Raw genomic sequence first — 11,402 nt, 5'->3', positions numbered from 1 at the left:
TGCTAATTAAACAGTTCATGGATTTCAAGGGCCAGAGAGAGAAACAGGCAATAAACATAGTGCAGCTGATAATGTTCAGGATTCAAAATGGTCTTCAATTAACTAGTGGGGTACTAGGTGTTCTAAAGTAGCTCAATGAAACGTGTACAAATGAAAGGCAGCTGATAAGCATCCCAGGGAAGTGTCTTGGTGATGGCTTTCTAGGGCTGGAGTTTTGTGTTGGAGCAGGAGCTCTAGGGAGGAGTTAGAAACTGGATTGGCTGCTTTAGTGGAAGTGCTCTTAGCTGGGCTTTCTCTTTATCAATACACCAGACCTAGACATTTTTCCTGTTTTATCTACTACATACTAACATAATCTCTGGAGAGGTTGCGTTTCACACCCAGGTGACAGAAACACTGTCCTACCTTTTCATTTTAAAAGGAAAGATGATTTGTTTTTTTTTTCCTGTGGATTTTTAACATGATGCTGAAAATCATCTTCTATGAGGCTTTTCTTCCAGTGTGGCTCTTGGCAGGTGGTAGCTCTGCAGAAGTTCTAGGGCAGGTTGGATGGGGCTCTGAGCAACCTGGTCTGGTGGGAGGTGTCTCTGCCCATGCAGGGGGGTTGGAGGTTCCTTCTAACCCAAACGAGTCTGATTCTAAGTTAGATCATACATGGGGCTTGACTTGAGATGTAGGAATCCTGTGTCACAACTGTCACTACCCTGTCTCCTGGGGGTCAAGTTGCCTCCATCTTCTGCTTTCAGTAGTGGAGGGGCTTGCTAGGAAGTTGATGGTGCAGGTGAAGTGAGAAGGGGGCAAACACTGAGATAACTAAGTCTGTTTTCTAATTAATTCAGACCAGCTCACAGTACGCTTGCTGGAGCTATTACCTTTGTCTCTGCTGCCCCTGCTGGAAGAAGGGATGAGCAGAGCTGGTGAAGGACAGGGCTCTATGCTGGAGCACCAAAGCCAATTTGTTGCTACCAGTTGTTCTGCTTGTCTCTGGCCAGCCAGCAAGCGGATCTCTCAGATCATGGCATTAATGGCACGATGTGCAGCTGCCTCTCCACTGGAGTTAAGGAAACTTGCTGCTTTGGCCTTTCATCTAAGTGCTCTTGATGGGCAGGGCTTGGAAAACTCTGGGTACCTCCTGCTGCAAGGTCATCTAGGAGCTGGCTGCCTGGTAGGCTGGTGGGAAGGGAGAGACCTGGTCCTTGCTTCAGATGTAGGATGAGATCCTGCTCTCCTGTGGCCACAAACCAGACAAGAATGCAAGCAGGCCCTAGTAAATAGTCACATAAGAGAATGGGGAAGTTCCTTCAGTCAGCAGAGAACTGACAAGGGGAAAGAAGAGCTTTTTCTGGAAGTTACAGGCACCTTGGTGGCTTTTTTCACTTCAGTGGGGCAACCTGTTCTGCTGGTGTGCCCTGCTGTCTGCAGCTGTCCTGCCTCCCTGGGATTCTACTCTGGAAAGAGAAGATGAGAGCATCAGCCACCTTGCTCTGAAGTAATTCAGCCTGCCTGCACACCCATCCTGCTGCCCTCTGACATGCTCACGCAGAGCCTGCTGAGACATTCCAGTCTGTAAACACTGGAAGGGGAAGGATCTTAGTACTTTTCTATGGTAATAGCAATAAAACAGTTGAATGGTTCCAGCCACCATTTAAATCCCAGTTCCTGCAGGCACAGGATCATTTTCAATGAGGTTTTGATTAAAGGTAGAGCATGGATCTTCAAATTCAAGGATGGCTCTTTTCCTTGCTGCAGCCCACCTCTGTTTTCCTCCTCACAGATACTTCACTTCAATTACCCCTTTCTCAACAAGCTGCTCTTACTGTGATGTGTCAGGTGGGCATCAGAACAACTCCTGAGTGCTCCTTAACCCATTTGAGGACAAAGCAAAGGGCAAGTGGGGCTATAATTTATATGTCAGCCTGAACAGTCTTGCCTACAGGTCACAGGGACCCATCCAGCATTTATCTTGCTAAGTATTTGCTTTAGTAACCCCTGATCAGAACACAGAAGGACTGTGTCTAACCAATGAACTGTGCATTCCACTTCCATCCAAGGAGGCTGTTGAAATGCTGGACTTTTCTTCTGGGGTCTTTGGGTGGATCTGTCTGCACCCCAATAGGCAACGGGGTGGTCTCTGCCCTCCCCTCAAAGGTGAACTGGTGCAGGGGGCTTTTTTTTTCTTGGAGTGCAAGGTGTGAGGATTTCTGGGGTGGAGTGGACAGTTAATCTAGGGGAAGCTTGGGCTAGTGGAGAGAGGGCAGTTGGGAGTGTGACCTCTCTCCCTTGCAGAGCAGTGCTCTGTAGCACTCAGCCAGATGCTAAGAAGTTAGGCTGCTAAAAGCAGCTGTCAAGATGCTCTTTCAACTAAGAGCATCATCTCTAATTTCATTTGAGGCCTTTTTAGGGCACGTTTTGGTTGCGTTATGCTATGAAATAATTTTTTGTTTGGGGGTTTCTATGGGGAGACCAGCAAGAAGGAAACAGACCCAGAGGAAAGTGTGGAGAAGCTACATGACCAGCCTTGGTTCAAGGCAGTGCAGAGGGGCTTCCAGGTTTTGTCAATGACTAAAACTCTCTGGGTACTGAGTCTCCCACACCGAGAGCTCTGAGAAATAGTGTGTTTTGGAAGAAAGCAATGAGTATAGAATGAATAGGAAACCATTTTACAGCCATTTTACCTGCTGTTAAGGACACACAAGCCAGAGGAGGAGATAACCATCCCCATTCAGAATGATTAGTCCACTTTACCTCTGGAAAAATGAGTTTGTGGTGCTCATTTCTCTGAAAGAGACAACTCTGTCCTGAAATCATTGCATCTCTAAGCACCAGGTCCCATTTGGCATGTGGTAAGTTCTAGTAAAACTTAGAGGTCTGGTTGAAAACAAATGGAAAGGGTATATGTGGGATGGAGCTTTGGCAAATAATCCCTGAGTGTGAGTCTTTGGTTTAACTGGTCTCCACCTGTGGTGAGAAGTTGAGTGTTGAATATCCAGGCATGGCTGAAATGGGCAGGATTCAAATCCCTAGCTTGGAGCTGAAAAGGTTCACCTGCCCACTCCCTGGTCTCTTGAGCTTCTGGGTTCATCTTAAATCTACTTTCATCGGGCTTGAATAGAGTGAGAAAATGGTCACTAAGGGAAGTGGAAAGAATCACTTCCCATTTGTTTCCAGCACCATCTCCTCACCTGAATTATCTCTTGGCCCTAGAACTATTTGAGAAAGGGGATAGAGGGGAAGGAGGAGAGGAAGAGAAACCAGGTGTTCCCATGTTTCACCTGATCTGAAATTGAAGGTGCCTTTAAAAGCTGTGCAGTTTCCAGGCAGCCCCAGAAGTGCTGTTAGGCTGAGCTGGGCACAGAAGCAGCACTGCCAGTTGCTGTTCCAGAAATAAAACCATTAGCAGAGGCCTCTTAATCTCTGCAGTAAGTGGAACACACTCTGACTGATTGCTTCCTCAGAGGAAACTTCATTTCTTCTCAGAGAGGTGTGAGTATTTGGTCTGTGCTGGGATTCTTGGGGGCTCCAGGAGCTGCCAGAGAAATGAGCCAACAATCCAACAAGAGCTGAAGGGAGAAGTGGAAACTAGGAACTGCCTTGCATGTCAAAGTAAGATTGGCTCTGCCTGGTGGGGGAATGGGCTGAGAAAGGGGCCATTACTGCAGTGTGCTGTGCTGCTTGGGGTGCTCAGCTGTGGGGAAGCAGGAAAAGTGGATTAGGGAAGGGAAAAATGAGGAAGAAGCAGAAATGCCCAGTGGTGAGGGCAGGCTCTGTCCCCTTAGGTCCATCCCAGAAAAGCCACTGTGCCCTGTGTTAACTTACCTGGCCTCCAGATTGCTTGCAGCTTCTGAGAGTCTCAGCCCTGACTTGAGATGCTTTTAGCTTTTGAAACCTTGTCCTTGATCCCTGGGGACTGGGTTCTAAGTGTTGTTTTTGCTGAGTGGCACCTCATTTCACCCAGCACGCTGCTTGCTTCAAGGTGATTCTCAAGTGCATCAAGCAAAGGTTTGCTCTCTGGCTGTGTGATGGTAGGATAAAGGGTTTTACTAAAATGAGTTTCAGGAGGGCAAAACTCATGGCATCTTCAGGAAGGGTGGAATTGCAGAGGTCCTTGGATGTAATTAAGGATCTGCTTGTTCTTGTCCTGGGAAGCTCTGGCTGCCCCATCCCTGGCAGTGTTGAAGGGCAGGTTGGATGGGGCTTGGAGCAGCCTGGGCTGCTGGGAGGTGTCCCTGCCCATGCAGGGGGTTGGATCTAGATGATCTTCAAGGTCCTTCCAACCCAAACTCTACTGTGATTCTGTTGCTCTGGGTTTGAGTCTTCCTTGCCACCAGTCCCTGGCATCTAATAATTATTTATAGAGAGGAATCCAAGACTAACAAGGCAACATGCTGGGAGACAGATCTGGTCCAAGGCTGCATTCTAAAAATGGCTGTGGACTTATTCCCTCTTTGGGTCTAAAATTACTCAGTAGAAACCTTCTCCTCACCCTCAGTGCTGCATCTCCGAGGGGTGATGGGGAAGAGACAGAGATCCATGGTTTTATTGGCATGAGTGCAGCAAGAAGAGATCCAAAGGAAGCAGCTTTAGTTTTCAGCCCAGAATCCTTGAAATAACATGAAATCACTGATTTGTGGAAAGCTGCTGCTGGAGTCCAGGGTGAGCACAGCAGTGGGAGCTGGAATGCTGTTGATTATCTGTTAACATGTTATGAGCTCTGAATTTTGAGCAGGCTTGTGATGCACTTAACAAGAGTTTGACTTAATTTTTTTTTTAATTAATGTTCCTGGTAAGCTTTATGTGGAATATATTCTATTTGCTGGCGTATTTCTTCCTTAAATATTTGTCACATAATGGGTATGGTAGACATTTCCAAAGGTTTTTTTACAATCCTTGTCTTTCAGTGGCACCAATAAAGCAATTTGGTTTAAATGGAATTGAACCTGGTAAAACAGAGAAGAGAATTTGAGAAAGGGGGGGGAAAAAGTGTAGGCTTCTGTCAAGGGGGAAAGAAAACCAAGTGCAAGGTAGGGAGAGATTTTTCTGATGGAGGGGAAAAAGACTTGAAGAAGCAAAGAGGAGACAAATCCCAAAGTGGGGAAACATTAGTGATGTTAACTGAGCCCCCAGCATGCTGGGACCAGTGTTCAGGATACACAGCCACGGTGTTGAGAAGACTGAAGTCCTGTCTGGGTTTGTCAGACCATGGCAGGTTTGGTTTTGAATTTCACAGTGAGGTGATAGGGTGAGATTTCCCAGTTCAGCAGGTTGGATGTGGAGCACCAGCTTGCTGGTGCCCAGCCTTTGGGAGAAGAGGGGGAAGGGGCTGTGGTGGCAGGTGCCAATTTCCTTGTGTCTGGAGCAAAAGTGGAAAGAGAGCACCTCTGCTCTCCAGAGGTTGCTGGTGTGTGTCACCAGGTGCTCAGGCACCTCTTGACCTGCTCAAGATGAAGCTTTTCATGTGTAAGAAACTTCCTGCAGAGCCCTGTGTGAGCTGCTTAAGGTCTCTGGGACCTTAGAGGGGATTCCAAAGCCAGAGGTCTCTGCTGGATCTGTTCTTATTGCTCTCCAAGAGGTTCTTGTCTATCACACTGTAGGATACCACTTAGTCTTGGCTTAAGTCAGGCCAAGAGTGCTTTAGGTCACTCTAAAATTTATTTGCTTGAGTTGTCTGTTCTTTTTTTGGGTTTTTTAAATTTTTACAAGGATCTTATTGTGGGTTTGATCTGATTTTTTCTGTCAAATTGACAGGGATTCAATTATCCTCCTGAATGACTGTCACTTACTCAGCAACAGGAGTTGTCAGGTGTCTCTTTGGGGGGAGGAAACGAATGTCAAGTTTCCATCCTCCCCTTCCCTCATTTTCTTTGGCTCATTTCCACTTTGAGGTTAGGTTTTGTTGTGGATTCAGCTTGAGAGCAGTAAAACAAAACAAGGAAACTTCAGATAATGAGGCAGCAGGGAAGGCTGAGCTGCAGTGCAGCTGATTTTAATGGCCTCCCTTTAGCACTGGCTGCTGCTGTGTCAGAGTTACACCCTGAGCCCTCAGACTGGGGCTGGGCTCTTCTCTTTCGGGTCTCTTCTGTAAGACCACTGGAAGATGTTGTCACTATTAGGAAAAAGAGGTCTTTGAAACTCCTCTCTGCACCAGGGGCACCTAAACCAGCCAGAAGCTGTTTGTGTCTTGGCCAGAGCTAATGTGCTCTGCTTGTTTTGGCATGGGAAGCACGTTGAGGAATATAATGGCTAGAAAGCTTCCCTCATCCAGCCCTTTTTGGTCCAGTGTACCCTGAAGCCTGTGTCTGCCTCCTTTACAAAGTGGGCATCCTGGAGAGCAGTGTCTTTCTCCTCGTGGGCATCTGGAGAGGAGGGAGAAGAAAGACTGGTGCAAAGAGCCCAGGAACTGCCATTGTTACCTCCTTTTCCCTCCCCGAGGGCAATGAGCACAGCTAATGGCACCTTGGTATTTCAAAAGAGGCAGGAGTTGAAGCATCTCAATTTTTACTGGCTCTCTGACATTTCAGAGCTGCTGTTGAATAACTGTTCAGGTTGATGAGGTCTGAGAACCTCCAGCTACTCTGAGATCATTGCTCCAGCTAACCAGGCTCATGACAGCTGGGGCATGTCTGTCTGGGCTGTTTGTCTTAGCAAGGCAGTGCTGGTGATCTTCTTGGGATGAGGATCAGAAAAGCTGTTGTTCCCTGCCCTGGAGCAGTGGAAGCAGGACCTTTTTCTTCCACCCATGCTAAAACTACACAAGTCCCAGAGCAGCTTCCCCAGAGCAGCAGCCCATCCCAGCCTGGCTCACAAAGGGGTCTCCCTGGCTCTGAATGCAGTGGAAGAGGTTCAGTTTTAGGAGTTAGTTAGGCCTTGAAAAAACAGAGTGGTGGCTTAAAGGCCAAAGAATGAGCCCTGAAATCTGTGCAAGGGCCTTGGCTTCAGTGCTCTTGACGTTTCCATATGCCTTGTAATTAAATTGTAAGCAAAAGGAAGGAGCTGACTGCTTCCCTAATAGCAGTGAAAGGAGGCAATCATGGAACTTCCATCTGTCTGCAAATATAGTTTATGGTAGAAATGCATTAGCAACCTGGAGCTGTGTGCCAGGCTCAATTAGACTAAACAGGATCAAAGGGCACCCTGGGTAATAAATATCCTTGCAGAATCAAGCTGGAATCTTTCTATTTATTGTTAGAGGAGATATAATCATTAGTGAGGTGAAGCAAAATCCAGCAAAGCCTTTCAACTTGGGAAGAGGGTGACATTATATTAGAGGATAAGAAAACATGTCCCCTCTCCCTAGGATTATAGGCAGGCTGGTGTTATTACCTAGATTGCTTTTTAAATTCCACTGGAGTTTGGGAAAGGATTCTAGCCCATGTATTGATTGTGGGGCTGCAATGGGAGAGAGGTGGCAAAGGTAATTGAGGAAGTGTTTAAAAAGCAGGCTGGGTAATTGAAAACTAATATCAAATCCTAGTTCAGGCCCAGAAGAACCTCTCCTTTAATGAGGCATAAGTTGAAAGGAGATTGACTCTGACTTGTGTTGTTATTCCCAGGGAGTTGTTTTGCTCTCTTGTTTCTAGGTGCCTGTGTGTGCATACATGCTCATGCTTTTATTAGTGCCCTCACAGAGCACATTACTGAGTCAGCAGCAAAGCTGTTGGGACACATTGCCTATAGAAATATAAACCACTAATTGTGTCTGGCCATGGCATTGTAAAAAAACAAAACTAAATCCTCTATTACTTCAAGAGCAAATAAAGAGGAAATCAAAATATTGCTTTCAGGTTTACTCCTGTTCTTCAACTGAAACAATGACAAAAACCACCTGAAGGGGAAAGGATTATTTTCTCCAGATGAGCCTGTGCTGTTGTCTGAATGTGGATTCAAAGATCCACTTCCCTAGGTCATGTTTTCTTGCTGTTGCTATAGTCAGAACCATGTTGCTGTGATATTTCCCTGCCTGTTTCAGCATCGTTCTTCCCTAGGACTGAATTCTAGGAAGAGCTCAGTGGAAGCATTAAGGCAGCTAATCAAATGACCCCATTTTCAGCAGCTTTTCCACTTGAACATAGAGTGAGACTTTAAAAACTCTTGAGGTGATGACAGGCAATTCATTTTGCCCCAAGAAATCTTATGGCAGGAAACTTCTTGCACTGGGGCATCCCTGTGTTCACGGGGTGTCATGTGAACTATTTGAGACAACTCGGGTGTGATCCCATCAGCTCTGCTCCCTGCACAGCTTCCTGCACTGCTTGACTGAAACCACCCACAATTGTGGCAAAATGCAGTGCCAGGAAAAGTGCAGCCCTGGGGAAAGTGCCCAGCAAGTCAAAGGTGACAGAAGGACTTCCAGGGAGCACCTGATTGTCTTGATCACAAACTGTTCTCCACTGCTGCATCCTTTTTTTCTGAATACCAACTTTGGGCAAGTTCCCAGCCAGGAGTCTTTTTGCTAGTTGTCTTCTTTCCTCTTCTCGACTTCTAAGCCCAACAATTCAAAAAGACAAAGCAAAGCAGAAGCTTTGCAGTCTGCCAGAGAGCACCAAACTGCTCCTCTTTGACTTGCTCTTCTGCAGCCTCTGCCCATCTGTCTGCTCACACCATTTGGCTGGAGATGAGCTCTTGGTGTCAGCAACGTGCTGGGCCTGACAACACCCAAACCTTAGTGCTTTGGGAAGTGACCATCACATCATCAGGTGTTGAGGTGCCCAAACCTTTGCTGAAGGCCAAGTGAAAACTGCCTGTAGGTGCCCTGAGCAGCCCTCTCCCCATCACTCAACACACTTCTCAGGCTGGTGTCTTAGAACTTCCAGATTTAACCTTTTCATAGTGGGGAACACAGTTGTTTGCACTGTGCTTCCCCCCCAGACACATCACATTCTGCTCAATGTAAATAATGAGAGAAAGTCACACTTAGGATGTTTCCAGTTTCCAATGCATACAAATATTTACCTGCTGTTTCTGTTTTCTACAAATATTATTGTTCTGCTTGCTGCTTGTATTTTTCCATGGGTGTTACTGCTGTGTTGTAGTTCTGCCTGTCAAGTTTGATCACATTTGCATGCCAATTTGCTAATTGCCACTTTTTAAGCTGCTGAGGAACAGGGAAGTCACTTTTCTCTCCCTCCCCCCATTATACTGGATTTTCTCTGCATATAGTTCAAAATCTTCTGCTTTAAAAAAAATTCTATAATTCCTTTTCCTCAGAGGTAGGAGGTTGCAGGTGGTCTTGAAATGTGTTTTGAAATGAGATTCTGGAAAAGAATTTGTATTTTCTGGCAGGAAAACTGGACTTTGTGCCATCCTGCATACCTGGCTAATCATTCAGTGATTGTGTCCCATGTTTACAGGGAGGAAGGGATTAGGTGATAAGAGCAAAAGAAGGGCTTGGTTCAGCTGTGCTCCAGCTCCACACTGCACAGGGAAACAGAATTTGGCTCCAAACCTGTTCAGTGTATTCCCTTGTAGTGTGTATTCCCCAAAAAACATACCTGAAGAGGGAACATCTTCATATGCAGTATTTTTTTCCCTTTTCTTCCAACTCTTCCTTGCTAGCTGCTGCTAGCAGGTTTGGAGGGATGGGTCTGTGTTTTCTGGCTAGTAACACACTTGAGGGATGTTTGGTGGCTTGTGGCCAGTCTGAGCCCAGCCAAGCAGTGCTCTCCCTGACCAGAAATACAGATTTGATGGGAGCCTGGCAAAGCTGGGGCCCTCCCAAGCTCTTACCTCTGCTACCACTGATCTATGAGATCTAGAAGCCTTGTGCTGGCCTCCCCCAGCTCTGTGCCTCCTTCCCCATCTGCTGGGGCAGGACCCCCACCCCAGGAGTGTGTGTGTGCAAAGCTGGGCACAGTGTCTGGTCCCAGCTGGGACCTGGGGGCACTTCAATATGCATCACTACAATAAATAATAGATCAAGCTGGGGACAACCCATCCTGTCTCCTGCTCTCTGGAAGCAGGTAATTTGGACAGTGAGTCTGTCTTTAACCATGACAGAGCACCTGGATCCCTGAGCTTTGATTAGAACCCTTAGCCAGGTGGTTGTAAAGGGAAAGAAAAAGGTTCAATTTTAATTTTAAGCTTCATTTCTATGCCTGTGGGAAGGGGGGAAACTCCACTTACCTGGTCAGGTGGTTGTGTTCTCTGGTGGCTCAGTGTTCAGCTCTGTGGGTGAGTGTGTTTTGCTGTCAATGAACTGGGAGAACAGGCTTTGCAGACTTACTTTCTAATGTTTATCTCAGAAGCTATTAATGCCAGATGTGAGATGATGTTTATGATCATCTGGAAATTGATTTGGGAAAGACAAAGTAAATCAGCAGCACAGAGCAACTGTTGATATAATGGCTGTAAATTTTAATCACCTCCATATTTTGATGCTCTCGTTGGGTTTTTCTGCTTTGATTGGAGTTCCCTTTTCAGCAGGAACAGTGAGACAGGGTGTCCTGGCTTCGTGTCAAGGGAAAACTCATTAAAAGGGATGTAGTTATGGGAAGACAGGAAGAATCTAATAAAACCCCAACAAATCCCAACCTGATTGAAATGATGGCCCAGGGCAGAGTTTCTGGATAAGATCAAAAACAAACTCTCAACTTGGTCAAATGTTTTTCCTCCTCATGACTCTGTAGTTGCTCTGGTTCTTCTGCTGGTGAAGGATCTAAAAAATACAGCAAATGCTGCCTGCATTTTTTTCTATCTTTGCACAAAGGCTGTGAGCTCTAAAGATTGGAGGAAATGTTCTTAATTTGCTAGTAAGAGTAGAATTTCCTTTAGTTTTTGTTAGGCAATGATTATTGTCTCAGCTGTTGGGGCAGAGAGGTGGTCAGGGGTGGGGGTTTTCTCCCAGGATCTCCAGGCTGAAGTTCCTGGAGTTGCCTTATCCCTCTTTATGGGAGGAGTCTGGGAATGCCCAATTTTATGTCCAGTTTGCAGTCTCCTCTAGCTTAAAGCTGGTGGGTACAGCTGCACCATCAGCTGCAAATGCTCCTGTGAGCTCTTCAGCAGTGCCATGCTGTGGTTGGAGAAAGAGGTTTGTCCTCACTTAGGTGTGTTTGGCTCTCCTGATAGCTCCAGAGATGGAGATGTCTCCTTCCCAGACTGCTGGAAGGAACAGGAAGGATGTAGCCAGGAAGGGCAAAGATTGTTTTACACACACGACCCTCAGAGAAGGACAAAAATAACTTGCCTTTAAGATGTTATGAAATCTTTCAGCTTCCTATTCAGGAAGACTTTTTGCTTTATTTCTGCTTGTTCTCTTTCAGAGTTGAGAGTAACACACATTTTGCCATCTCCAAGGGCATATCTGGTTCTGGTGCTCTCATAATTAGAGCTGATTTAGGGAGTGGGGGAGGCTGAATATTTTCCTCTGCTGGAAAATACTATTTGTGTTGACTATTCAAGAGCTCATG

At 46.2% G+C, this 11,402-nt stretch overlaps 1 long non-coding RNA gene across 1 annotated transcript in view; it reads left to right on the top strand.

Annotated features, from left to right (window-relative positions):
• Nucleotides 1-3,439: 3,439 nt before the first annotated feature.
• The window catches only part of LOC127393526 (uncharacterized), a 156,646-nt gene continuing 148,683 nt past the window's right edge, over nt 3,440-11,402 (top strand). The window contains exon 1 of the long non-coding RNA XR_007891482.1: nt 3,440-3,603. This is a non-coding gene — a long non-coding RNA (uncharacterized LOC127393526). The remainder of the gene's footprint in view (nt 3,604-11,402) is intronic.

Source organism: Apus apus, chromosome 22 (assembly GCF_020740795.1).
Source record: "Apus apus isolate bApuApu2 chromosome 22, bApuApu2.pri.cur, whole genome shotgun sequence".
In the NCBI taxonomy this organism is placed as follows: Eukaryota; Metazoa; Chordata; class Aves; order Apodiformes; family Apodidae; genus Apus; species Apus apus.
Note: the sequence above shows the minus strand (reverse complement) of the source record. Positions and strands in the feature narration are given on the sequence as shown.